This window comes from Hyla sarda, chromosome 10 (assembly GCF_029499605.1).
Source record: "Hyla sarda isolate aHylSar1 chromosome 10, aHylSar1.hap1, whole genome shotgun sequence".
Classification (NCBI taxonomy): Eukaryota; Metazoa; Chordata; class Amphibia; order Anura; family Hylidae; genus Hyla; species Hyla sarda.
Genome location: NC_079198.1, coordinates 27142146 through 27169902, shown reverse-complemented (window position 1 = coordinate 27169902; position 27757 = coordinate 27142146).

Genomic DNA, 27757 nt, shown 5'->3' with positions numbered 1-27757 from the left:
TCGGCTTAGAGGATGTTCTCAATATGTTGGTAAGTGGGAAACTGCGATTTGGTTCGCTTGAGGAAAAAATGTCAGTAGACTGCGGGAATACTAGGAAATATTTAGGAAATATTTTACTAACATATTGGAATATAATATAATATTGTGAGTAGAACATTCCATAAATTATGTTTCTGTGTGATGAATCTCGTATATCAATTGTAATTGATGAAGATAACAGGTGATTACTGGTGTATTAGTGTGTAAAAAAGATTTTATTTCTTTTACACTAAACGTTATGCTGCTGCATACTATGAGATTGTGTCTATCGTATGGGACGATATGTACATTATGATAATAATAATCTTTATGGTTAAGCTTGCTATTCTGATATAATCGTGTTAATGAAAAGGGTTTTTGTTTATATTTATATATATACTTATTGTCATATTATGTTTTTTGGTTAATGACAAATGTATATTGGATACACAGAAAAATGCTGGTATCAGCCTATTTATTTAGTAATTGGTGGTTAATATTTGTTGGTTCGTGCGCTTTTGGCTGTCTATAGATGGGTACGGAGGTACAAGGCGGAAAAATGCCTTGGATGGAGAGTGTATGGATGTAGGATAGGTGCAAAATGATTGGTAGTGATTGTCACACTGTGGTGAGATCTCATAGTTATGTGTATAGTATATTGAGATCACGGTATTCCGCTGTCTTTCTCATGGGTGGTGAACATATAATATCACAGTTGGCAGAATAATCAATAATGCATGGATACAAACATATAGGTAGGGAAAAGAACATATATAAAACCATGTATAAAACCATGTATAACAATTATATATATAAAAACATACACATGTGGGAGTGACCTATAGAGGTACACTCTAAAATTGGACATATGATACTTGATAAAAGCAATAATAAAAATATTGAGGTGTATGTATGAAAAAATATTAATAATGATGTAGAGGACACAAATTGAAATGCGTCATTTGGGTGGTGATTTGATGTAAATATACTTATGGAAATAGTGGTGGTGGACCCTGTGGATGTTGGATGTATTGGATGGAATAAGCCTAAAGTTGTTAACGTATAAGTTCCACTGCTTCATTTAGACCTCTTGGGACTAAGGTGCCAAGGCGGAATATCCAGAACATCTCTCGTTTGGATAGTTCTTCGAATCTATTGTGGACAGTATCTTCAATGTGATCTATTGGATATATACAGATCGGATTTTTGATCAGAGGGTGTTTTTCCCGACAGTGACGGGAGACACTATGTAGGGTATATCCTTTCTTGATATTTGTTCTATGGTTATTTAACCTAAGGTGTAATTCTTGTGTCGTGCGGCCCACATATTGTTGTCCACAGCAGCATTCGATTACATAGATTACATAGTTGGAACAACAGTTCAAACGGTGTTTTATGGTGAATATTTCACCGGAGGTGAAGCTCGTATGTGTTTTTATGTCTGCTTTGAGGGTGTTGCAGCACAGGCACCGTTTTTTGTGACACCTATATACCCCATATTCATTTCTTGGGTCTTTGTTCTTATTGTTCCGTTTGTTTTGCTGTCTTAATTTACTTGGGGCTAAGATGGATTTCAAGGTTGGTGCTCTCCTAAAAGTGACATTCGGTGCTATTGGTATAGTTTCTTTCAGAATCTGATCGGTTTGTAGGATATGCCAGTGTCTCTTGAGTATGGATTTGATATGACCATGTGCATGATTATATGTGGTGATAAAATTTAGTCTAATTGGTTCTTTTTCAGTATCTGATGATTTATTTTTTGCAATTAGACATTCCTCTTGGGATAGTTGGTTTGCCTTATTGAATGCCTCCTTGATCAATTTATTAGGATATCCTTTTGCTTGGAACCGTTTTTTTAGAAGTGATGCTTGTTGATGGAATGTGCGTGTTTGAGTACAATTTTTCCGGATCCTTTTGAACTGGCTGAATGGAATATTTGTCTTCCATTTTTTGAAATGAGCGCTATTGAAGGAGAGGTAGCTATTGGCGTCTACTCTTTTAAAATATGTGGCGGTATGGATACTGGATTGGTCATGTGAAATTATGAGATCCAGATATTCGATTTTTTCTGATGATGATTGTGCAGTGAGAGTGAGTCCCCAAGGATTGCTGTTGATGTTTTCCAAGAATTCAGGAATATATTCTTGCGGTCCCTTCCAGACCGCAAGAATATATTCCTGAATTCTTGGAAAACATCAACAGCAATCCTTGGGGACTCACTCTCACTGCACAATCATCATCAGAAAAAATCGAATATCTGGATCTCATAATTTCACATGACCAATCCAGTATCCATACCGCCACATATTTTAAAAGAGTAGACGCCAATAGCTACCTCTCCTTCAATAGCGCTCATTTCAAAAAATGGAAGACAAATATTCCATTCAGCCAGTTCAAAAGGATCCGGAAAAATTGTACTCAAACACGCACATTCCACCAACAAGCATCACTTCTAAAAAAACGGTTCCAAGCAAAAGGATATCCTAATAAATTGATCAAGGAGGCATTCAATAAGGCAAACCAACTATCCCAAGAGGAATGTCTAATTGCAAAAAATAAATCATCAGATACTGAAAAAGAACCAATTAGACTAAATTTTATCACCACATATAATCATGCACATGGTCATATCAAATCCATACTCAAGAGACACTGGCATATCCTACAAACCGATCAGATTCTGAAAGAAACTATACCAATAGCACCGAATGTCACTTTTAGGAGAGCACCAACCTTGAAATCCATCTTAGCCCCAAGTAAATTAAGACAGCAAAACAAACGGAACAATAAGAACAAAGACCCAAGAAATGAATATGGGGTATATAGGTGTCACAAAAAACGGTGCCTGTGCTGCAACACCCTCAAAGCAGACATAAAAACACATACGAGCTTCACCTCCGGTGAAATATTCACCATAAAACACCGTTTGAACTGTTGTTCCAACTATGTAATCTATGTAATCGAATGCTGCTGTGGACAACAATATGTGGGCCGCACGACACAAGAATTACACCTTAGGTTAAATAACCATAGAACAAATATCAAGAAAGGATATACCCTACATAGTGTCTCCCGTCACTGTCGGGAAAAACACCCTCTGATCAAAAATCCGATCTGTATATATCCAATAGATCACATTGAAGATACTGTCCACAATAGATTCGAAGAACTATCCAAACGAGAGATGTTCTGGATATTCCGCCTTGGCACCTTAGTCCCAAGAGGTCTGAATGAAGCAGTGGAACTTATACGTTAACAACTTTAGGCTTATTCCATCCAATACATCCAACATCCACAGGGTCCACCACCACTATTTCCATAAGTATATTTACATCAAATCACCACCCAAATGACGCATTTCAATTTGTGTCCTCTACATCATTATTAATATTTTTTCATACATACACCTCAATATTTTTATTATTGCTTTTATCAAGTATCATATGTCCAATTTTAGAGTGTACCTCTATAGGTCACTCCCACATGTGTATGTTTTTATATATATAATTGTTATACATGGTTTTATACATGGTTTTATATATGTTCTTTTCCCTACCTATATGTTTGTATCCATGCATTATTGATTATTCTGCCAACTGTGATATTATATGTTCACCACCCATGAGAAAGACAGCGGAATACCGTGATCTCAATATACTATACACATAACTATGAGATCTCACCACAGTGTGACAATCACTACCAATCATTTTGCACCTATCCTACATCCATACACTCTCCATCCAAGGCATTTTTCCGCCTTGTACCTCCGTACCCATCTATAGACAGCCAAAAGCGCACGAACCAACAAATATTAACCACCAATTACTAAATAAATAGGCTGATACCAGCATTTTTCTGTGTATCCAATATACATTTGTCATTAACCAAAAAACATAATATGACAATAAGTATATATATAAATATAAACAAAAACCCTTTTCATTAACACGATTATATCAGAATAGCAAGCTTAACCATAAAGATTATTATTATCATAATGTACATATCGTCCCATACGATAGACACAATCTCATAGTATGCAGCAGCATAACGTTTAGTGTAAAAGAAATAAAATCTTTTTTACACACTAATACACCAGTAATCACCTGTTATCTTCATCAATTACAATTGATATACGAGATTCATCACACAGAAACATAATTTATGGAATGTTCTACTCACAATATTATATTATATTCCAATATGTTAGTAAAATATTTCCTAAATATTTCCTAGTATTCCCGCAGTCTACTGACATTTTTTCCTCAAGCGAACCAAATCGCAGTTTCCCACTTACCAACATATTGAGAACATCCTCTAAGCCGAACATGATACACCCAGCAGCTCTCTCTACATCCAACCACAAAGCTACACTCGGTACATTGTATACAAACAGCACGTTTTATGAATGAATACTCCCGTTCCCAGCCGGCACGTCACATCCGGCACCCAGGTGACGCACCACACCTGTCACAAACTCCTGCACTTTTTGAAGTACACACTGTATATTAAGACTGTCTGTACCCCTGTTATCTATGACCTGATGAAGCTAGGGACCCCTTGCGAAACGCGTCGTCTGAATAAAGCTTTTAAAACTTTCAAATCGCTCCCGTATCTTCCTCCTCCTCAACCCCCACCTGGGTTGGGAGCTGAACCATCTACGCATCCGGAGGCGCCCCAGAGAAGCATCGCCGTTTTTTCACCAGGACTGGATAAGCACCTTGCCGAGGTCATCCAGTATCCACACCACTATCCAACAAAAAATAAACACACACACACACAAAAAAAAATTGTCTTTTGTGCTCAAGTAAAGTTGGATGATTATTTGAGCTGGACACCTTGTACATCTTCTATTGTTTGTTTTGTTATATTAAAAATGAGCAATGCCACAAACTCCATATAAAACACATAAATGCATTTGTTTATATAGTTTTCCAGGAAATAACACTATGTGAAAATATCCAGCTGTACTTTTTTTCTATTCATAGGAATTTTGGAATTGGTTACCTCTGTTTATTCTTAGTCCAGATTACTAGAATAATAGGTACTAGAGTGGACTATCCAAATTTCTGGATTATTGCATACCTGTCACCGGGGACAAAAATGGTTCTATAAAACACAAATAAATTCCAAATACTGGGGAATCATTCTGGTAATCCTAACTCCTAAAATATTTCTTGAATAAATGTTTTATTTCTGTGCATCCCTATCCAAAATGTGCAAGTAAGTATAAAAAACAAAAAAGAAATAAGAAAAAAATTTACAATTTGTTTAAATGTGTTACGGTTTGATGTTATATGAAAAATGCCTATTTATGTGCTTAATGCAAGCTCACATTTTTGTATTGCATCTTTTATGGGTGCTATTCTTTGCTACTACATAAAAAAAGACCTCTGTTTGCATTAGCTCAGACAGGATTTGTTTGTCTTATTTTTTTTTTTTTTTTGCAAGATCTAATTTTTTTTATTTTACACTAGGACCAAATAAAAAATCTGTAAATTTGAAACATGTTGATGTCATTTACTGCTCTCGTTTTCCGATCTGTAAAAATCATCTTTACTTCTTTTCATCTTTACTGTATTTATATTTACTATATTAAATACAGAAAATGTTTAATTCAATGATTACTTTACATCTTAATCTTTTCTACTATGGCTCATATATACATACAGATATGTTTTTTTATTTGTATCTCGGAACAATTTGATGGGGCACAACTTGTAGAGGGCGAGTTTTGACCAATCACATTCGCTTTGTTATTCAGTGGTTAAAATAACACATTTTTGAAAATTAATGAGAATTCGGCTCAAATGTATTAGGTCTTTAAGACACTTTTTCTGCCTGGGGGTATGTTCACATGGCGAACTTTTTGGAATTTCGCAGAAATTCCGTTTAGCAAAGGTTGCTGAATGGAATTACGAAATTCTGCCAGAATTCTGTCGAAATTTCCACGGAATTGCTTCAGAATTTCTGTGTTCTCAGAGCACAAAATTCAGCCGAAATTCAAGCCCCATTGATTTCAATAGGATTCCCCCACCTAATTTTGCAAAATATAAAACTGACCTTATATTTTTTTTCAGAATGCCGAAAGCAGAATTTCCGCTGCTGGGGAAATTCTGCTTTCTAAATGGGACTGCGGAATCCCATTTAAATCAATAGATAGTAAATTAAGACGGGAATTTCCTGCGTAATTCTTTCACAGAATTCTGCACGTAATTCCGCCGTGTGAACATTCCCCTCTCTCTCTATAGATCCTTTTGTGAAGTGCATAGAAAAGAAAATGGGGCTTGAATTTGTAAAATGTAACCAATTTGTTATTTGCCATAATTTTGTCACCAGTGCCCCCATTTTTTCTATCTTCTGACCCTCTCATCTTTATGCTGTCTAAATTTTGAACAGGATTAGAAAAGTTTCTCCCCACTCTTTCTAATGATAGTGGGGGTCTCAGCATGGGCAGAGGAAAAGTTGACCAGTTACCCATAGCAACCAATCAGATCACTTTTTTATTTTTAAAAAAGGCTTCTAAAAAATAAAAAGTGATCTGATTGGTTGCTATAGGAATCTTGGTAACTTTTCCTCTGCACAGGTTTTGATAAATCTGCCCATTAAGTTTTGTTTGCTATTATAGGAGCAGTTATCACCATTAATCTTTTCTTGCTCCAATGTCTCCTTGTGTAAATAAGGATTCCTTCTGATAGTTAGGTCTAATTGGGGGCAAAACCTTCTTATGTAAACTTGCCCTACGTCTAGTTGTATCTCTTACGGATGGCAGGAAGTATGGGATCAAGCTGGATTGATGGTATTATGCTTTCTAAATCTTGATCTTCTTAGGACATAGTCGACTCCGTCTTTTGTCACACTTAGCATTTGCAGTTCATTGTCCTGTCATGCACGAGGGATAAGCATGGATGAAAAAGATGTGCTTGCATTTCATGTCTGAATAAAATGTGTCAGTATTCAGTTTTTTTCTATTTCAATACATTAAGTCCTGTTTACATAGAGCAATGACAATGGAAACACTTGTAAAAATGTTGTCAAAAGATGCGAAAATGACGTGAAAAAGTGATCTTCTCAAAGGAATAAGTCTATGGGGGAGATTTATCAAAACTTGTGTAGAGTGGTTGCCCAAAGGAACCAATCAGATCACTTCTTTCATTTTTCAAAGACCTTAAAAATGAAAGTAGCGATCTCATTGATTGCTATGGGAAACTGCACCTCCCTTCCTCTGCCCAGGTTTTGATAAATCTCCCCCTATATACTTAGAAGGGAATTACTTTCTCTTTGGTCTTCTCGAAGAGGTGATCTAGTGGAGAGGTTTACTGTATCATTTTAAAGGAACCATATGTGAATGGCGCAAGGAATGTGGTGATGCCAAAATTGGTTGTCTTAATCAGTTATGATTACAAATTTTAGTGAACCCAAATTTGTACCTGCATTCTATAGGTTTCCAGAACCATGACCAATATAACAGGGCTGCTACTTGGAGATCTCTAAAGTATAAATATTAGACATACGGGAGCTTCTAATGTGGTTTTACATTCGGACCATAGTCTGGTGAATGTTCTGAGGTTGAATCGTCCTCAACCTCAAAAATTTCTTGTGATGGCCCGATGGTTTTGATCGCAAATCTTTCTGATTCCAATAAATAAAATTACCATTTTGATTTTTGACCCAAATTGGAAATAGTGTGGTTATAATAACAAGAGATTAAAAATCTATTTTAAATACATTTTAAAAAAATTCAAAATCTCTGCATTACCTCTTCAGACTCCTCACATATTCAGATGCGATACCTTCAAGTCTATAGTTATCTTCACTAAGTATCAACTTTTCGTTCAATCACTCATATAGAACGAATGGTGTTACATCGGATCTTCCTGACCAATCAGGAATGGAATACCTAAAGTCTATCAAACAGAGATGGATTATGCATGGTGTGTGAATAATATTAGTTACTGTTTATGAAATTTTTCCTTTAATGAGCGACCATATGATTCCAGAAACTTTGTAGGCAGTGATTAACCAGACAAGTGGGTAGCAATCCACAGGGGAGGGGTGTCTATGCCCCCTCACCTGCCTGTCTGGTGCTCATAGAGAGGATGGAAGCACTCCGAGCGATGGCGGAGGAGGGGGGGGGGGGGGGGGATAATTAGCATTTTCAGTGGCAGCTGGCCGAGTGGAGAAATTGTGATTTCTTTTTAGTTCTAAAATGACACATTGTTCGTAGGGGCACAATTCTCCCCGCAGGAGAGCAGCAAAGAGTGTGCCAAGGTATTGTTGTGCAAATCGGAGGCTTTTTGTGCTTGAATTAGCCAAAGAAGGATTAAGGGAGATGCACTAATAGCAGGGATGAGGTCCTGGAGACTTTAGATATGCAAAGCAGCTTCCATCAAGAGGAGATGCAAAGCGCATCAGAGTGTAGTGGGTTACGTCTGTGGTTTGGCCGTGATGCATTTGTGTATATATTGGATTTGTTTTTGGGCCAATGACAAGTGCTGCATGGTCCAGGCCGTATATTGTACAATGAGTGAATGTCTTGTATAGCGGCCAATTGTGTGTTGTATAAACCTTTATCCCTCTCCACTGGGCTGATCAACAGCTTCTTTCAGCCGAGTCTTCAGACAAGACTGTATTGACATTCATTGTGCAGTGCTTGTAGGCCGCGGCGGGGCTGTATAAATACATTGTCATAATTATCCCATCTTGATAATAAAATGTGTTCAGCGGAGAACTGGCCCACCTGAGCTGAAGAATGGCTTTTAGTAAACATTGACCTTTCTGGGGAGGTATCCAGGCAAATGACATGATTACACCATAAAACTGACATTTACAAATGAGCTAATGTGTAATAAGATGAAGTTATGGTCTTCTGGTGAATAATATATTAGGGTTTGTCTCATATTTGGCTCCCTATCTCATGGAATTGCTATTTTTAGTAATGTCTTGGTACATTTATGTAGGGTCAGGTAAAGTATCCCTGTCATTATAAAAAATACAGGGACGTGTCAAAAGTTTTGATTGGTTGGGGTCTGAGTGTTTAGACCTCCACAATTTCTACATATAGCCGGGGGAAGCCTGTGGCTGAGTGCTTCACTCCATGTCTCGCTATAACATCATAAGTGTATGGGGCTCATCTTGTGTATTGAGATAGAGACTAAAGAGAACCAGGAAGTGAAGCACTCAGCTGTGTGCTTCTACTGAATATACCTAAAGATTGTAGTGGTCTGAGCAATCAGACCCTGACCGATCAAAACTTTTGACATTTTCCTGCATTTTTATTATTATTATTTTTAAATAATGACAGAGACACTTTAAACCTTTAGGCTTGGTTCATACACAATATTTTTTTTTATTAATATTTATGCCAAATCCAGCAGTGAAACTAATACAGAAAAAACTATTATGGAAACAATTGTACCTTTTTTGTGTATTGGACCCTCTCCTGGTTTTGGCTAAAAATACTAACTAATATAGTGTGGGTGAACCCAGCCTTAGGGTTATTGGCAACTATCAGAAATGTCCTATTGGTTTCCTGAAATGTGTCATGATAACTGATGGGCAAATAGTATTCAGGGTTCTCTTTAATGGCTACTTTTTTTTTTTTTTTTTAGCTTAAAGAGGACCGATGAGCCCTCTTGACATGCCTGTTTTGGTTGGAAAAATAAATATTTCTACTTTACAGAATCTTTTATCAGAACTCTAGGCAGTGCTGTTCCTCTGTTATCCCTCCCAGAAATGTATGAACTGACAATTTAATATTATAAAAATAAAGGAAGTGCAAGTATGTGGAATACAAGTATTTACTAAAACAGACATGTCAGTGGGATTGACTGATCTTCTTTAAGGTCTGTCTACAATATGGGGTTTTTGAACACTTGTGGAAGTCAAATCTGGTGGGCAAATCATTATTGGTAAAATAAGCTTTTTGGTCAGATACAGTATGTCTTGTTCACACGGACTGTATACTACTGTAGTTGTCAGGGAGGATGGATTCTTCACTACAGAACACATGTGGGGTCCTTTTAGTGATTGGATTTGGACCCATGGTCTTAAATTGACATGCTTATTACTGAGCCAACACATATGTTGTCCAAAAACAGACCTCTCCCTCTGCAAATGACTAAATGTAGCAATGTATGCATGATTACATCCAGCCTACCAAGGTGGCATAGCAGGGACCAACTAAGAGTAGAGCTACGCAGTGACTTTAGCTATAATGCAGGACACACAGGCAAATATCAGTGTCATGTCTCCCGAATCGTACTTCATTGTAGCTAATAAAAATAAATGAATCCTTGTGGCTACAAGCAAGTGTCCGTGACCATGACCAGAAATCCACCCTGGATGTTAGTGTGGTGAGGGTGTGATGGAGAGAAGATGTTATTACCCCAGGAGCAGATGGCATTAACCCCTTATGTTCATAATGCCAGGGTGTGGTTTTACCTCTACACCACCGGGAGGTATGGCCGCTGGATCCTGGGCCAGGCATGGGGCAAATAATGACTCCGACGCCAAGTTACGGAACAACAACAGCTTTACTGAGGCAGACAGATGGAATAGTCTTTACAGTTCAGTTAGGCCCAAGGAAGTGACCAGTGACTTTGGAGACTTGCAGGCTTGCTGGAACTTGGCGTGTACTTGGATTTTTTAAAAATTTATTATAAACTTTGTTTATGTAAATTCCCTTACATCAAAATCCACAAGTACAAAAATGATTGAGCAATGAACAATTTCCAAAAGAAAACACTATGGTTCATATTAACTGAGGATCTCTTAACATTTTTGAAAACTTCCTCCTATTCCTCCTCATTTATTACCCCTATGTCCTCCTCCCATTTCTTTTTACATTTTAACTTCTGGGTATTCCCATTACTATTCACCATCTTTCTGTATACTATCCCCAACAAATTCTTCACCTGTTTGACCCTTAACACCCATCAAAAACTCTATTATTTCCTGTGTTTCAATTTTCCACCTTTGATTCTCCTTAACCGTACACCATGCTTCTTTAACTTGAATATAACCCAAACTCATTACATATTTGTGTCCACTCCTTCAATTTCCCTGCTTTGAATAAGTGATGTACTCTATCAATACCCTTTTCTTTCCAATTTATAAATTTCGTGATTTTCTAAAATTCTTTCAGGCTAGGTTTCCACTTGTTTTTTTTTCTGGCAGTTTTTGGAAAACTGCCTCTGCAGTTCTTGACCAAAATCAGAAGTGGATCCATAAGGGAGAAGAAGTGTAAGTCCTTCCTTTAAATTCCCTATTCCTTTTGAATACACTTCTGGCTTTGGCTCAAATACTGCAGTGGCAGTTTTCCAAAAACTGCCAGAAAAAAAAAAACAAGTGGAAACTTAGCCTCATATATATATTACCCCAAATTGGTGTAAACTCAAAACTCCCTTTAATCCCCAGAATTCTTCTAAAAATTTTGCACCAACTATCCAAATATTCAGTGCTTGTATACTCTCTACATTCTTTTCTATACTCTTTTTCCCCTAATCTCCCACTCTCTAACACTGTCCAAATATATTTCCCTTTAATTCCTTTCTCTTTAAGAATCTCCATCAAAAATTCTCCTTCTTGTGCAATGTATATTACTAATGTTATAACATAATAATAATAATAATAAAAAAATTGGGAACACCCAGACCCCCTCTCTCCATTGACGGGTTTGGATAACAACTCTTCAGCCAAATTTTTTTCCCACCCCATATGAATTCATTTATCTTCCTATCTATCTCCTCAAAAAATTTATTTCTGATCCGGTTTGGTGTCACCCTAAAATAATGCAACACCATTGGTAATAATATAGTTTTTACCAGGACGATCTTTTGTTTAGTCCATATCTGACACTTATTTATGATTTTTTCCTTTAGTGGGCAGGTGTTCAATTTTTCGAATTCTTGAATATTATTTGATACCAAAACTCCAGGATATTCAAAATTATTTGTTCAACTTCAATATATTAATATTACCAATTGGTTCTTCTATGGCTTTATCCAGTTGAAGAAGTGCTGATTTCTTCCAATTAATTCTGAACCAAGATTTCTTTCCATATTCTTCTACTTCCCCCATTACTCCTGTAATACTGCTTTCTGGGTTACGCACAAACAAAACCACATCGTCCGCGTATAGGAGGATTTTTTCCTCATGCCCCTTAACGCCAAACCCTTCACCCCTAGAGGTGGTACGCATATTTAAAGCCATCGGCTCCACAAACAAGGCAAAAAGTAGGGGTGACAATGAGCACCCCTGCTCTGTGCCTCAACTAAGTTTAAAACTAGAAGACAATTCCCTGTTGATTTGGATCCTAGCTGTGGGTTCACTATAGATTGTACGCACTCCCCTTATGAAATTTTCCCCCAAACCAAACTCCTGCAATGCCTTGAACAGGAAGCCCCATTCCACCCTGTCAAAAGCCTTATTGGCATCAAGAGAAGTGGACTTGGGGACTCACTGGGACTTGTAGTGGACTTGGATTAATTGCTGCAGACCCACGCTGAATTTAGACAGACTTATCTTGACTGGCTTGACTAGGAATGACTAGACTTCACCCACTGTGTAGCTTACCAGGTTTTGATGTTCACCTGTGGGGCACTTGGTTAGTGGAAGCATGGCTGCGTGGTAGGCCTTGGGTCTCCTCAGGACACCAGACACTCTCGGGTCTTGACTTCACTGCACTCAGCACAGAACTAAACTCAGAACAGAACTAGCTAGCACCTCCGAGGGTTTATATGGGGGAGACTTTGGAGGGGTCCTATAGGTCACCCACTTGTCATCTGGTCACTGACACCTTCCCTGGTTACAAGACTTAGCAACAACATTTAAAGGTACATAACATTATACATACATTGCAATAGATAAAACAAGGCACTTGTTAACCATATACAGTGGGGATCAAAAGTTTGGGCACCCTAGGTAAAAATTTGTACTAATGTGCAGAAAGAAGCCAAGGAAAGATGGAAAAATCTACAAAAGGCATCAAATTACAGATAAGACTTTCTTATAATATGTCAATAAAAGTTAGATTTTATTTCCATCATTTACACTTTCAAAATAACAGAAAACAAAAAAATGGTGTCTGCAAAAGTTTGGGCACCCTGCAGAGTTAATATCTTGTACTGCCTCCTTTGTCAATTCTTTGAGATTTCTGGGCTGTCTGTTACGCACTGCTCTTTTAAGGTCTATCCATAGATTTTCAATTATGTTGAGGTCAGGAGATTGTGAAGGGCATGGCAAAACCTTCAGTTTACGCCTCTTGATGTAATCCCCCGCGGATTTCGAGGTGTGTTTAGGATCATTATCCATTTGTAGAAGCCATCCTCTCTTTAACTTCAGCTTTTTCACAGATGGCATCTAGTTAGCATCCAAAATTTTCTGAAATATTATTGAATCCATTTTTCCTTCTACTCTTGAGATGTTCCCTGTGCCACTGGCTGCAATACAACCCCAAAGCATGATTGATTCACCCCCATGCTTAACAGTTGGACAGAGGTTCTTTTCATTAAATTCTGTTCCCCTTCTTCTCCAAATGTACCTTTGCTCATTCCAGCCAAAAAGTTCAATTTTAACCTCTCCGGTCCACAGAACTTGTTTCCAAAATGCATCAGGCTTGTCTATATGTCCATTTGAAAAGTTCAAATGCTGATTTTTGTCGTGAGGACCTAGAAGAGGTATCTCTTTATAGTGGAATAGTGTACCACAACTCCAGTGTCTGCCAGATCTTTCTGGAGGGATTGTGCATTCAAACGTGGGTTTTGAATTGTTTTTCTCACAATCCTGCAAGCTGTTCTGTCTGAAATTTTTCTTGGTCTTCCAGATCTTGCTTTAACTTCCACTGTTCCTAATGACTGCCATTTCTTAATTACATTCCGAACAGAGGATATTGACATCTGAAAACATTTTGCTATCTTCTCATATCCTTCTCCAGCTTTGTGAGCGTCAACTATTTTAAGTTTCAGATTTCTAGACAACTGCTTAGAAGAACCCATGGTGCTGATTGTTGGGGCAAGGTCAGAAGAGTCTGGGTATTTAAAACCTTTGAGATTGACATCACCTGGTCTTCCCAGATAATGATTGAGAACAATCCATGACACTGGCAGGTCTCAGCTTTGCAAAGGAGGCAGTGCATGCTATAAATTCTGCAGTGTGCCATTTTTTTGTTTTCTGTTACTTTGAAAGTGTAAATGATGGAAGTAAAATCTAACTTTTGTTGACATATTATAAGAATGTCTAATCTGTAATTTGATGCCTTTTGGAGATTTTTCCATCTTTCCTTGGCTTCTTTATGCACATTAATACAAATTTTTACCTGGGGTGCCCAAACTTTTGATCCCCACTGTATGTATAAAGGACCTTTGAGTTAGTCACATGATAATGTGTTCACATGATGTGTTTGTTACCCAGGGAGCACAGCTAACCCCACTGTATACTACTAGGCTTAAGGGGGACTCAGGGGACGCTGCAATAGAGTCTGCCAGACAGGACAGCAAGGGTACAGGAGTACAACTCCTCTACTGGGCCACCACAAACTCCCCCTCTTAACAACAACCGTCCTCGGCCCCCATTCTTGGAGGGCAGGTGAATATAAAGTGGCCACTGAGGCCATGAAACAACAAAACAGTTCCTGGGGCATTGCATCAATGTTCTTCACAGGGCTGATGAACTGAGGAAGAGTCCATGTGGCATTGTGAATAACGTCCATACATGTTCAGTCTTTTGAGGTTGTTAACAGGGATGAACTTGAATAAGGTTTCCGTTGAGGTATTTTGACCTCATAACTGCTTGGTGGTATGAAGTGAATTTGGATCGGGCTTCCTGAGGCTCTCTACCCGGATGCCTGTGCTAATGGGGCCTTTCGGCTTTAGCTACTTCTCCCCATAACATTGGACTAGCAATACATGAGAACGTTACATATATACACAATAGCTCTGTCACTTTATGTACTACTTATGACTTTCAGGAGAACTCTCTGGCCACAAGAGAACCCTGTGCCCAGTGGACAGGAAACAATAGAAATTAGACATTAAATGACTATTATGGACTGGATACATTGACTAGTTAGCTACAGTCCTGACTAAACATGTGAGATTAGGTAGATACATAATAGATGCTATGTACATCATCGACTAGCTGTACATGAAATGACATTAGAAATAATTATTCTATACTGACTAGACATTTATGTGCTGTAAACTGATAACTTTTATACCCAAAGGTACTTTTACTCTCTATAGCTAGCAGGTAATTGGCCATTTGTGGACTGTTGGGATCTGGGCACCACCACCTCTGAAGAATCAGGAACTGACGGGACTTCCGGAATCTCAGCAGGCTCTTCTTCAGCAATCACAGGAGCTGGAACTTGTTCAGGAGTTACTGGAATTGGGACCGCTGGAACATGAACTGGAGAGGTTTGGGCTATTGCTGACAAACTGGGAGCAGATACATAAGCTGGAGCCAACGGAGATAGAACAGGAGCTGGAGGCAAACAACGCTGGAGGCAAACAAATGAATGCTGGCTGACTTGGGGAGAACATAGGGAAATCCATGGATGGATGGATGCCTTTGCCAGGAACATACTCCCTCACAGGTCTGACATCTGAAGGAGGTGGTGATGGGAGTACTGGTAGATCTTCCTTTAGGTAGATCTTGATACGGTTTCGGTGGGCGACTTGCGGCTCATACCCAGGTTTCTGAACTTCATACACATCCGACTCGGGATAGGGTATAGCAGTCACTGTGTAGGGCTCTGTTTCCCAGATGGAATCCAATTTGTCTGTTCTCGGGAACTTTCGTAGCCTGACTTTGTCGCCCACCTGGAGTGGTCTGGCCGTGGCATGGCGGCTGTAATCATCTTGTTGTCTTTGTTGGGCCTCACCCATCTTCGTACAGACAATCTTTTTGGCCTCTTGAATCCGCCTTTGATGATCAGAAACCCACTCAAGGGGTGCCTGAGGGGAATTGTTGATCGGGGCTTGCAACCTGAATGTCCGATCTTTAGGCAGTTGCCCGTGTCGTCCTATCATAGAGTAGAAGGGAGTGTACCCGGTGGAACAGTGCACGGTATTGTTATAAATCTCCAGCAACTCGGGTAGCAACCCTGGCCATTCCTCTTGTCGTGACACAGAGGCTGCTTGCAGCATATGAATGACGACTTGATTGGTCAGCTCACAGAGCCTATTTCCTTGAGGGTGATAAGTGGTGGTTTGGAGTTTCTTGCAGTCGGGAAATTGACAAAGTTCTTGGAAGAGTTGAGCCTCATAGGCCATTCCACGGTCAATTAAGACAGATTCAGGACATCCAAGGGCTTGCACCCACTTAGAGTAGAACACCAGGGCCGTTGTCTTGGCTGTGAGATCTTTGACGGATACAACGACAACCCACTTGGAGTAATGATCCACCATGGTGAGAGCATAAGTGTACCTAGACCGGGTAAGAGACAACTTCACATGGTCTAGGGCAACCAACTGATTGGGTCTGTCATTCTGGATGGAATGGAGGGGTGCTCTTGTGTCCTTGCGCACATTCTTGGTGATGTTACAGACAGAACATTCACTGCACCATTTCTCAATGTCACGCCGCATTCCAATCCAGTAGAATCTTTGCCTGACAGTGGCTTTGGTCTTGTGGACTCCAAAGTGTCCTCTGTCGCCACAGATGTTTCAACTCGTAGTCACAAAGGGCCCGGCCTAGATGGATTGGTACCTCTTTAGCCAGAAGGTAGTCCAACACATCCCACATAACTCGACTTTGATCTTGGAGAGTCTTCCAGGTATATAGGTTTTCTTTAACCTTTTCGGCCCTGGGTTCAGCATTCATGAGGGTGGTCACAACATTCTGGTTCACAAATCGTTGGTAAAATGGGGGCATCTCCACATCTTCCCACACATCTTTGACAGATGGTTATTTGCCGGGGGTCATCCGAGACAGTACGTTTGACTTGCCACTTCTGTACTTGATGGCAAAGCTGTAATTAGCTAATCTTGAAGCCAATCGCAGTTCAAGGGCAACCTACTTGGCAGTGTTCAGGTGGGCCAACGGGTTATTATCCGAGTAGACAGTAAATGGCGTTGCAGCCAAATAATCTTGAATTTATCTGTCACGGCCCATACCAGGGCGAGAAGTTGCAGTTTGAACGAACTGTAGTTGGCATCGTTCTTCTCTGCTCCTCGCAGGTTACGACTGGCATAGGCAATCACTCTCTCTTGTCCATCTTGAACTTGGGACAGGACAACTCCCAGACCTTCAAAGCTGGCAACAGTATATAGCCTGAACCGCTGACTGGAGTCTGGATGCACCAATATGGGTGGTTCTGTCAGCAGACATTTAAGAGCTCAGAACGCTGTCTCTTGCTCTTTGGCCCATTCAATAGGTAGCCTTCCATTGTAATTCTCCTTCGCTTGTACCCCTTAGGAGAGCTGTGAGGGGTTCTGTAATTTGGGCATGAAACAACGGTTATAGCCGGCGAATCCTGACATGCTTCACCGTACGCGGGGTAGGCCAGTTCATGACAGCATCCACCTTTTCAGGATTTGGCTGAACTCCCTCTGCATTGACAACAAGGCCGAGGTGATGGACCTGGGGTTTGAGCAAGTTACATTTTGATGGTTTGATCTTCAGCCCGTGTTTGATCAGAACTTGAAAGATGTCTGACAGATGACTAAGGTGTTCCTGGTTGGACTTGGAATTGTAAGGATACGGTGCTGGATCTTGGAAGTTTTTCCAAAGTCTGTGGGGTGTTTGCTGACAGCTTCATGATACCTTTTGGCAACATTGACAACTCCATTAATCTGGTCCCGGACGGGTAGTGCCCACCAGAGCTCTGGGGGATTAGTACTGGATCTACCGGTAACTTGAGCCGCATGCTGACAGGCCTCTAGATGCTCTGTCACGATGTCCTTCAACTCTAGGAGTTATAACTGAGCCACTGGAGTGTATTTGGGTAAGACAGTAGCTTATCAAACAGGTTCACTAACTGTACTGGGACTCTTCCATTGGAGACAGTGACGAGGCTCCTCGCCGACCCGATATCTTGAACTCGCACTCTGCAGATCTCGCCTTGCTTGTTGGCAAACTTCTGTTACGCTTGAAGGACTTTCAGGTGGTGCTGCACAGCCTGCTGGTCTGAAGGGGACATATGAGGGAGAGGCATACAAGGCATCTAGAGCAGTGGTTCTTAACCTTGTTGGAGGTACTGAATCCCACTAGTTTCATATGCGCATTCACCGAACCCCATCTTAATTGGAAAAATAAAATATGATTTTTTCAAATTCAAAACATAGAAGGTATATATTTAAGTATATACATAGGTGCACAATATGAACAAAACCATTAAAGAACAAAACCATTAAGACACATTAGGCGCAGGCAGTGTTCCCCCACACATTAGGCGCAGGCAGTGTTCCCCCACACATTAGGCTGAGGCAGTGCTCCCCCACACATTAGGCACAGGCAGTGTTGCCCCACACATTAGGCGCAGGCAGTGTTCCCCCACATTAGGCAGACAGTGTTCCCCCACACATTAGGCAGACAGTGTTCCACCACATTAGGCAGACAGAGTTCCCCCCTATTAGGCAGGCAGTGTTCCCCCACATTAGGCAGACAGAGTTCCCCCACATTAGGCAGGCAGAGTTCCCCCACATTAGGCAGACAGTGTTCCCCCACACATTAGGCAGGCAGTGTCCCCCCCACATTAGGCAGACAGTGTTCCCCCACATTAGGCAGACAGAGTTTCCCCCCTATTAGGCAGGCAGTGTTCCCCCACATTAGGCAGACAGAGTTCCCCCACATTAGGCAGACAAAGTTCCCCCACATTATGCAGACAGAGTTCCCCCACATTAGGCAGGCAGTGTTCCCCCACATTAGGCAGACAGAGTTCCCCCACATTAGGCAGGCAGAGTTCCCCCACATTAGGCAGACAGTGTTCCCCCACCCATTAGGCAGACAGTGTTCCCCCACATTAGGCCGAGTTCCCCCACATTAGGCAGGCAGAGTTCCCCCACATTAGGCAGGCAGTGTTCCCCCACATTAGGCAGGCAGTGTTCCCCCACACATTAGGCGCAGGCAGTGTTCCCCTACATTAGGCAGGCAGTGTTCCCCCACATTAGGCAGGCAGTGTTCCCCCACATTAGGCAGACAGAGTTCCCCCACATTAGGCAGGCAGTGTTTCCCCACATTAGGCAGGCAGTGTCCCCCACATTAGGCAGGCAGTGTTCTCCCACATTAGGCAGGCAGTGTTCCCCCACATTAGGCAGGCAGTGTTCCCCCACATTAGATAGGCAGTGTTCCCCCACATTAGGTAGGCAGTGTTCCACCCCATTATATAGGCAGTGTTCCCCCACAGACATACAGCCTCCAGCCATATACAGTGTATGGCTGAAGGCTGTATGCCTGTGTACTGCCCACTTCAGTGCTATGACCACCGCTCCAGCTATAGCAGTAGGTCTCAGGACCGGTGGTCGGAGCACCGAAGATGACGTGCAGCTGGTCACTTACCAAGCTGGCCAGAGCGCGTCTTCCTCCTTCTCTATCCTCTGGTCCTCGGCGCCTTCGTTTCTATGGGCGCACACACGGGACGTCAGTGACGTCCCGGCGTGCGCTATGTCCCGGCGGCTCCTGCATTTTTAAAGTTAACGCGGGGCCGCAGGGAGTTAATAGTAATGGGGGGAATTGCCCCGTCGCTACAGGACGGGCAAACACTGTCTCTGCTCGGGGCCCCGGGCCAGCTCAGGGCCCCAAGCAATTGCTTGGTTTGCCTGTCCTGTTGTGACCTCCCCCACCGAACCCCCGAGACTGACTCACCGAACCCCTGGGGTTTGATTGAACCCAGGTTAAGAACCACTGATCTAGAATTTCAGTAAAACAATTCTTCATGATCTTCATCCCCAATATAAATTCAGCAGACCCCTTATCTGTCACATTGGTTACAATCACTCCCTGTCCTTTAACCCCATGGGGACCAAGCCCATTTTGACCTTAAAGGGGTATTCCAGGCAAAACCTTTTTTTTATATATATCAACTGGCTCCGGAAAGTTGAAAAAATCTCCCAAAATTAAATTACTTCAATTAAAAAAAATCTTAATCCTTCCAATAGTTATTAGCTTCTGAAGTTTTCTGTCTAACTGTTCAATGATGATGTCACGTTCCGGGAGCTGTGCATGATGGGAGAATATCCCCATAGGAACTGCACAGCTCCCGGGACGTGAGTCATCAGAGAGCAGTTAGACAGAAAACAACAACTCAACTTCAGAAGCTAATAACTATTGGAAGGATTAAGATTTTTTTTAATTGAAGTAATTTAATTTTGGCCTGGAATACACCTTTAAGGACCAGAGCATTTTTTGCAACTCTGACCACTGTCACTTTAACCAATAATAACTCTGGGATGCTTGTACTAATGAATTTGATTGGGAGATTTTTTCATGACATATTCTACTTTATGTTAGTGGTAAATTTTCGTCGATACTTGCATCATTTTTTGGTGAGAAATTCCCAAATTTTATGAAAAATTTGAAAATTTAGCTTTTTATAACTTTGAAGTTCTCTGCTTGTAAGGAAAATGGATATTCCAAATAAATTACATATTGATTGACATATTCAATATGTCTACTTTATGTTGACATCATAAAGTTGACATGTTTTAACTTTTTTTTAGACATCAGAGGGCTTCAAAGTATAGCAGCAATTTTCCAATTTTTCAAGTAAATTTCAAAATCTGAATTTTTCAGGGATTAGTTCAGTTTTGAAGTGAATTTGAGGGTCTTTTTGTTAGAAATACCCCATAATGGTCCCAATTATTCGACATATTCAAAATGACATTTAGTAAGTTTGTTAACCCTTTAGGTGTTTCACAGGAATAGCAGCAAAGTGGAGGCGAAAATTCAAAATCTTCATTTTTTTACACTAACATGTTTTTGTAGACCAATCTTTTTTATTTTTACAAGGGGTAAAATGAGAAAAAGCCTTGAGTAAGGAAATACCTCATATGTGGATGTAAAGTGCTCTGTGGGTGCACTAGAGGGCTCAGAAGGGAAGGAGCGACAATGGGATTTTGGAGAGCGAATTTTGCTGAAATGGTTTTTGCGGGGCATGTCTCATTTAGGAAGCCCCCATGGTGCCAGAACAGTGAAAAACACCCCACATGGCCCACTACTTGGGAAACTACACCCCTTAAGGAACATAACAAGGGGTATAATGAGCCTTGACACCCCACAGGTGTTTGACAACTTTGCGTTGAAGTTGGACGTGAAAATTAAAATTATTTTTTTTACTAAAACGATGATGTTACCCCAAATTTTTCATTTTTACAAGTGATAATAGGTGAAAATGTCTCCCAAAATTTCTAACCCCATTTCTCTTGAGTAAGGAAATATCTAATAGGTGGATGTAAAGTGCTCTGTGGGTGCACTAGAGGACTCAAAAGGGAAGGAGCGACAATGGAATTTTGGAGAGAGTATTTGGTTGGTTTGGGGCCATGTGTGTTTACAAAGCCCCCATGGTACCAGAACAGTGGACCCCCCCACATGTGACCCCATTTCGGAAACTACACCCCTCACGAAACATAACAAGGGGTGCAGTGAGCATTTACACCCCACTGGCGTTTGACAGATCTTTGTAACAGTGGGCTGTGCAAATGAAAAATTACACTTTTCATTTTCACAGACCAGTTTTCCAAAAATCTGTCAGTCACCTGTGGGATGTAAATGCTCATTGCACCCCTTGTTACATTTTGTGAGGGGTGTAGTTTCCGAAAAGGGGTCACATGTGGGTATTTTTTTTTTTTTTGCGTTTATGTCAGAACCGCTGTAACCAGCAGCCACCCCTGTGCAAATCACCAATCTCCTGCATTAAAGTGTCTCTACATACTGCAAGTCCCAGCAAGCCTGCAAAGTCCCCCTGTGTCACTGGTCACCTCCTTGGGATATTGGCTGTACTGCATAGACTGTATCACCTGTCTACCTTCAGTAAAGCTACTGTTGTCCATAACTTGGCATTGGTGTCTTCATTGCCCCCATGTCTAGCCCAGGACCAGCGGTATTACCTTTGGGTGGTTAAGGCTAAACCATGTCCTGGCATCACGACAAGAAGGGGTTAATAATCTCTTCCTCCCAGGGTTACAACATCTGCCCTACATTACACCCCAGCACGCTCCTGTACTGGGCGACCACATTAGGTTGAGGCCACTTTAAGGTCAAAATGCAACCCCATTTACTTACATTAGCGGGGAAGCAGCATGATTCAGGGAGCGTTACCCTGCAATCTTTTGCCAAACAACCGGTGTTGCAGACAAAGTCGCCATGCAGCCCTAGTCTAAACATAGAGAAATAAAACTGGATATAAAACAACTATGTGGACAATAACCATGGTACATTGACAGCCACCTCAATCATTATACCCTAACACACAACACTGACCCCAGTTTGGCCAATTTGGAAATCACATTTGCATTTAAAAACAACAGCTAACAAATGTTTGGGGAAAGATGGATCGGTCTCCTTAGGTTTTCATCCATTCATTCGAAACTATAAGTTGGTTTGGAACTTTTTGGCAGAGGATGAATACAGCTGAACAGGCACACAATACTTTGTAAGTAAGCTGTTAAGTATATGGCAGGGATTCCCAGTGCAGGTCAAAATGGATTGTGAATTTCCTGAATATTGCACAGGTGCTATAGTTGGCATGAATGCCTTTAAAACTTCCACAGGTGCTCACTCTATGGGATATTCTTAAAGAAGGACCCATTGTGGGTACTTGAGGACTGCAGGTGCATACACTGGTATAGGGAACCATAGTAAGGCTTTAGCTGAAGGAAGGTTTGAACAACACATTGTTCACATGCTGGAAACTTTCCTGAAATGGTTGTGGTTAGTTCATCTCGCGTTTTGGAACATATATGAACGGGCAATTTTTATTTGTTTATTATTTTTGCGTGTGCAAAACTTCCGTAGTCATAGGACTGTCTTTCTCCACAAATACTCAATAATATGGAATATTTAGATACAAGTGTATATGAGTTATTAAATTACCAATATAGTACAAAACTAGGCAGGAAAAGCAAACACCCTTTTTTGGTTAAATAAATAAATAAATAACATTTTATATGTAAATTGTTATTTTAATTTTGGAATGTTTTCGTTGACATAAAAAGAGCGAGGTAATCTCTCATTAATCTTCTACATTTATTTATTAGCACAGACCTGAATCGTACAGCCTGTCCTGGAAGGGTTAAGTGAGGCGTGAAGACTGTGGCTGTATCCATAGCAGATGATGATGGTAGAGTGAGCCAAGACAGAACACGAACAAAATTGGATTAGGGCTATTTAAGAAAAGAGAAATGAGAAAAATAAAGAGAATGTTTCTTCCACGCTTCTTGCTTTGGTCCTGTCTGTCTGAGCTGTTGAGCTCACCCTCAATGGATATTTGCATCTGTTCAAAGGGGCACAGGACAGCAGTCCTAATCCAAGCAAGGGGGGAAGAGTAATGACACTGACACGCTTCCCCACCAGCCTCTTTTGTAAACCTCTTCTTTTCTCTCCAGGTCCCGGACAAAACACTCACTCTAATGAAAAACAGACAGCAACTTAAAAAACTTTTAATTTTCTTGTAAGTGAGGTGTTGCACCAGAGACAAGCATATTTGAACCTTTTTTCCCCCTCTCTGGCCCAGAAATGTCTGGCTGTGCAGTTTGCTTTTTCTCCAGATGGGCTGAAACTAGTGATGAGCGGCAGGGGCCATATTCGAATTTGCGATATTTTGCGAATATATGGACGAATATTCGTCCTATGTTTGCAAAATTCACATATTCCCTATGTTGGTTTTTTTTCCATGCAAAAATTTGCATGAAATTTGCATAGTGCGCATGCACGATTACCGTATTTTTCGTCCTATAGGACGCACCGGCGTATAAGACGCACCCAATTTTTAGGGGCAAAATCTAAAAAAATAAAGATTTTGAACCCAATAGTGGTCTTCAACCTGCAGACCTACAGATGTTGCAAAACTACAACTCCCAGCATGCCCGGACAGCCGTTGGCTGTCCGGGCATGCTGGGAGTTGTAGTTTTGCAACATCTGGAGGTCCGCAGGTTGAAGACCACTGCAGGAGGAGATAATACTCACGTGTCCCCGCTGCTCCGGACCCGTCACCGCTGCCCTGGATGTCGCTCCATCGCTGTCGCTGTGTCCCCGTCGCTCCGGAACGTCTCTGCTGCCGGCCAGGTATCCTCGCTCTCCGTCGCCGCCATCACGTCGTTACGCACGCCGACGCACGAACACGACGACGTGATGACGAGGAAGGAGAGCGCCGGCATACAGGGGATCCCTGAACGGAGAAGACACCGAGGAGGCAGGTAAGGTCCCCCCTGGTGTCCTGTAAGCACTAACCCGGCTATTCAGTCGGGCTGTTCGGGACCGCCGCGGTGAAATCGCAGCGGTCCCGAACAGCCCGACTGAACAGCCGGGTTAGTGTCACTTTCCCTTCAGACGCGGCGGTCAGCTTTGATCGCCGCGTCTGAAGGGTTAATACAGGGCATCACCGCGATCGGTGATGTGCTGTATTAGCCGCGGGTCCCGGCCGTTGATGGCCACAGGGACCGCCGCAATAGGGGTGTATTCGCCGTATAAGACGCACCGAATTTTCCCCCCAGTTTTGGGGAAGAAAAAGTGCGTCTTATACGGCAAAAAATACGGTATATCTTTCTCCTAAAAGAAGGGAGGGATCAGTGTCCTCTGACTGGAAGTGCCGATATCTGTGAATATTTGCATAAATTTGCATATTTGCTAAGGAAAAACAAACAAACAAACAAATATTCGTCATTACGAATATAGATCACTATATTTTATATTTATATATATTGCGAAATGCCGATATTTGCAGCAAAAATTCGCATTTCGAATATTGGTGCTCAACACTAGCTGAAAGTTGAGTCGTCCACAAAGGTTTACAGGCCAGAGCTATTGAGCTGTGGAGATACTAAAATAATACGGAATTAGTTCTGCAATCTTGGGGTAAGATTATGGGTGAGGATGATGTCACCTAAGAAAAAAAGACGCTGCCCTCATAGACACCACATTCTGGAGGAAGGCTTTTGTAGGGTTCTATTTCTTCTTGGTAGGTAGTAGTCCTTGCCCCAACCTCAGGTGGTACCCAAAAAAAGAAAGTCAAGTCTTCTGTGTTATATAATAATTATTATTTTTTTTTATTCTAAGATCTCAACAAGAACAATTGTACATATTGCATCTTCCTAACATTTTATCTTCATGACTCTGGTTTATTTGCATTTGTCCTTAAGGCAAAAAACAAGATAAAAAAAAGAACCATATCCAAGGAAGACACATAAATCTCTGAGCTAACGCGAAGCCTGTGGGTCCCATCCAGACAAAGATAGCAGCAGGCTTTCGAAACGCTGTGTCTATTCAAGTAAAAATAAATAATTGTTTATTATATTAACCCTTCTATCTGTTCTGCCTCTGTAACATCCTTTGCTTCTTAATTCTACTGGATTATTTCTTCAATACTGCTCCTAGACTGGACCGCGAGTTGGATTTAAGCAGCTGCCAGACTATTATATATTTGGATGTGCATATTGGTATTGCGTCCAGAGAGCAACATATAAAGGTGAGCATAATACAACAGATCTGATACCCTTGTGTTAAGAAGTTAAACAGTACATGTAATGCATCTGTCTGTTCCTCCTTTTTCCGGCACCTTTAGTTCACCAGTATAACTTTACACCCAACCAACTACGTGACATGTGTAATACTGTTAATACTGGTGCCTTCTTATGTGGGGAAAGAAACCCTATGGCACCAGGGTCTGAGTGCAACTTCAATCTTTGCATCCTATATGGCTGCCCAGAGCTGATCTCTTGTGCTTTTTTATATTTAACTAGCTGAGTACCCGGCGTTGCCCGGTTTTTCCTTCCTAATCCTTGTTGTGGAGGAAAATCAACAGAGGAAGCTTTTTACTTCATATCTCGTCCTCATATATTGTTGTCATATCCCAACCCCATATCCCGTCCTCATACCCCGACCTCCTATCCCAACCTCCTATCCTGTCCTCCTATACCGTCCTCCTATCCCGACCTCCTATCCCGTCCTCATATAATGTCTTCCTATCTCGACCTGCTTTCTCGACCTACTTTCTCGCCTTCCTATCTCGACCTCCTATCTTGTCCTCCTATCTTTTCCTCCAATCCCGTCCTCCTATCTCAACCTCCTATCCTGACCTCATATCCCTCCCTCCTATCTCGACCTCCTGTTGACCTCCTATCCCAACCTCCTATCCTGACCTCCTATCTTGACCTCCTATCTTGACCTCCTATCCCGACCTCCTATCCCGTCCTCCTATCCCGACCTCCTATCCCGTCCTCCTATCTCGACCTCCTATCTCAACCTCCTATCTCGACCTCCTATCCCGACCTCCCATCCCGTCCTCATATCCCAACCTGTAATATGTGTACCAGGTATTGAAATATCTCCAGCCGTACAGAAGTTATGTGGGAACATACATTTCTCATTGATTTGCATGGGACCAAGTATTATCGAAATATCTCCAGCCGTTTGGAAGTTATACAGTAACATATATTTCCCACTTGTATGGGACTTTAAATAAAAACCCTGACCCTGGCCAATGGGGGTGAGTAAGGATTAAATCATCTATCCTATGTTTGTTGTTGACATACCAGTAACATGTGTGCCAAGTTTCATGTTAATATCTTTAGCCGTTTGGACGTGAATTTGGAACTCACACACACACATTGAGTTTTATATATATATATATATATATATATACATATATATATATATATATATATGTTTAGATATTTATATGACTATTGTGGTCTCCTACATAGATGGAATATACCATAATCACTAACAACCACCATTACATTGCACATGGACATGCCGAGCTTTGCACTAATCTGAAATGTTATGTAGAGTTCCAACTGGTGTCATCATCAGTTAAGGAAGATGCATCTACCAATGATCAAAGTCTCAATGGGTGACTGCAATGTATCCTTAATGTTTCCTTGTAGGTAAAAACTATCATAATCCACTGAATGTGTGTAAGAATGCCCATACATCTAAGACCAAAGTTGGCCCAATCGGCCAGCCTCAGCAGGTTCGGCTGACTGTCTAAAGTGTATGGCAGCTGTCACATAGGGTAAAGCACACTGCAGCCCTGCTCTCGTCCAAACCACTGTCCCTACCTACATGGTTGATCTGACCTAACTGGCAGACCATAACTGGGCGATGGTCCTACACTGACTATCTGCACAGGGTAATGTTGGAACAAAGTTATAATCCAAACAGTAGTAGAAACAAGCTGAGTCAGAGCAGAATATTTAATTAAGGTCCAAATATGAATCCAGAAGGCAGAAGTCAGAAAGTCAGACAGAAGTCATTCCGGAGTTGAACAATAGCTTAGGAAAGTAATGGGTAAGAAATCCAATCACTGTTTGTTGTGGCAAGCAGACACCCATTTAAAATTGGCGCCATCAGACAGAGTGGAATTCTAGTGCCTGATTGGCCCGTTTCCTCACTGTCTAGCCACATTAATAGGACAGGATCTTTGACATCATAGAGTGGGGAGGACTGGAGGTGCCACTGGATCACGGACAGGTAAGGTCCAAGACAGCAGCCTTCTGACTTTTTATACCAACAGATGTTGTCTACGGACAGAAACTGCCTGACCCTATTACTCTAGGAGTGATAAGCAGCCGCCAGAGCT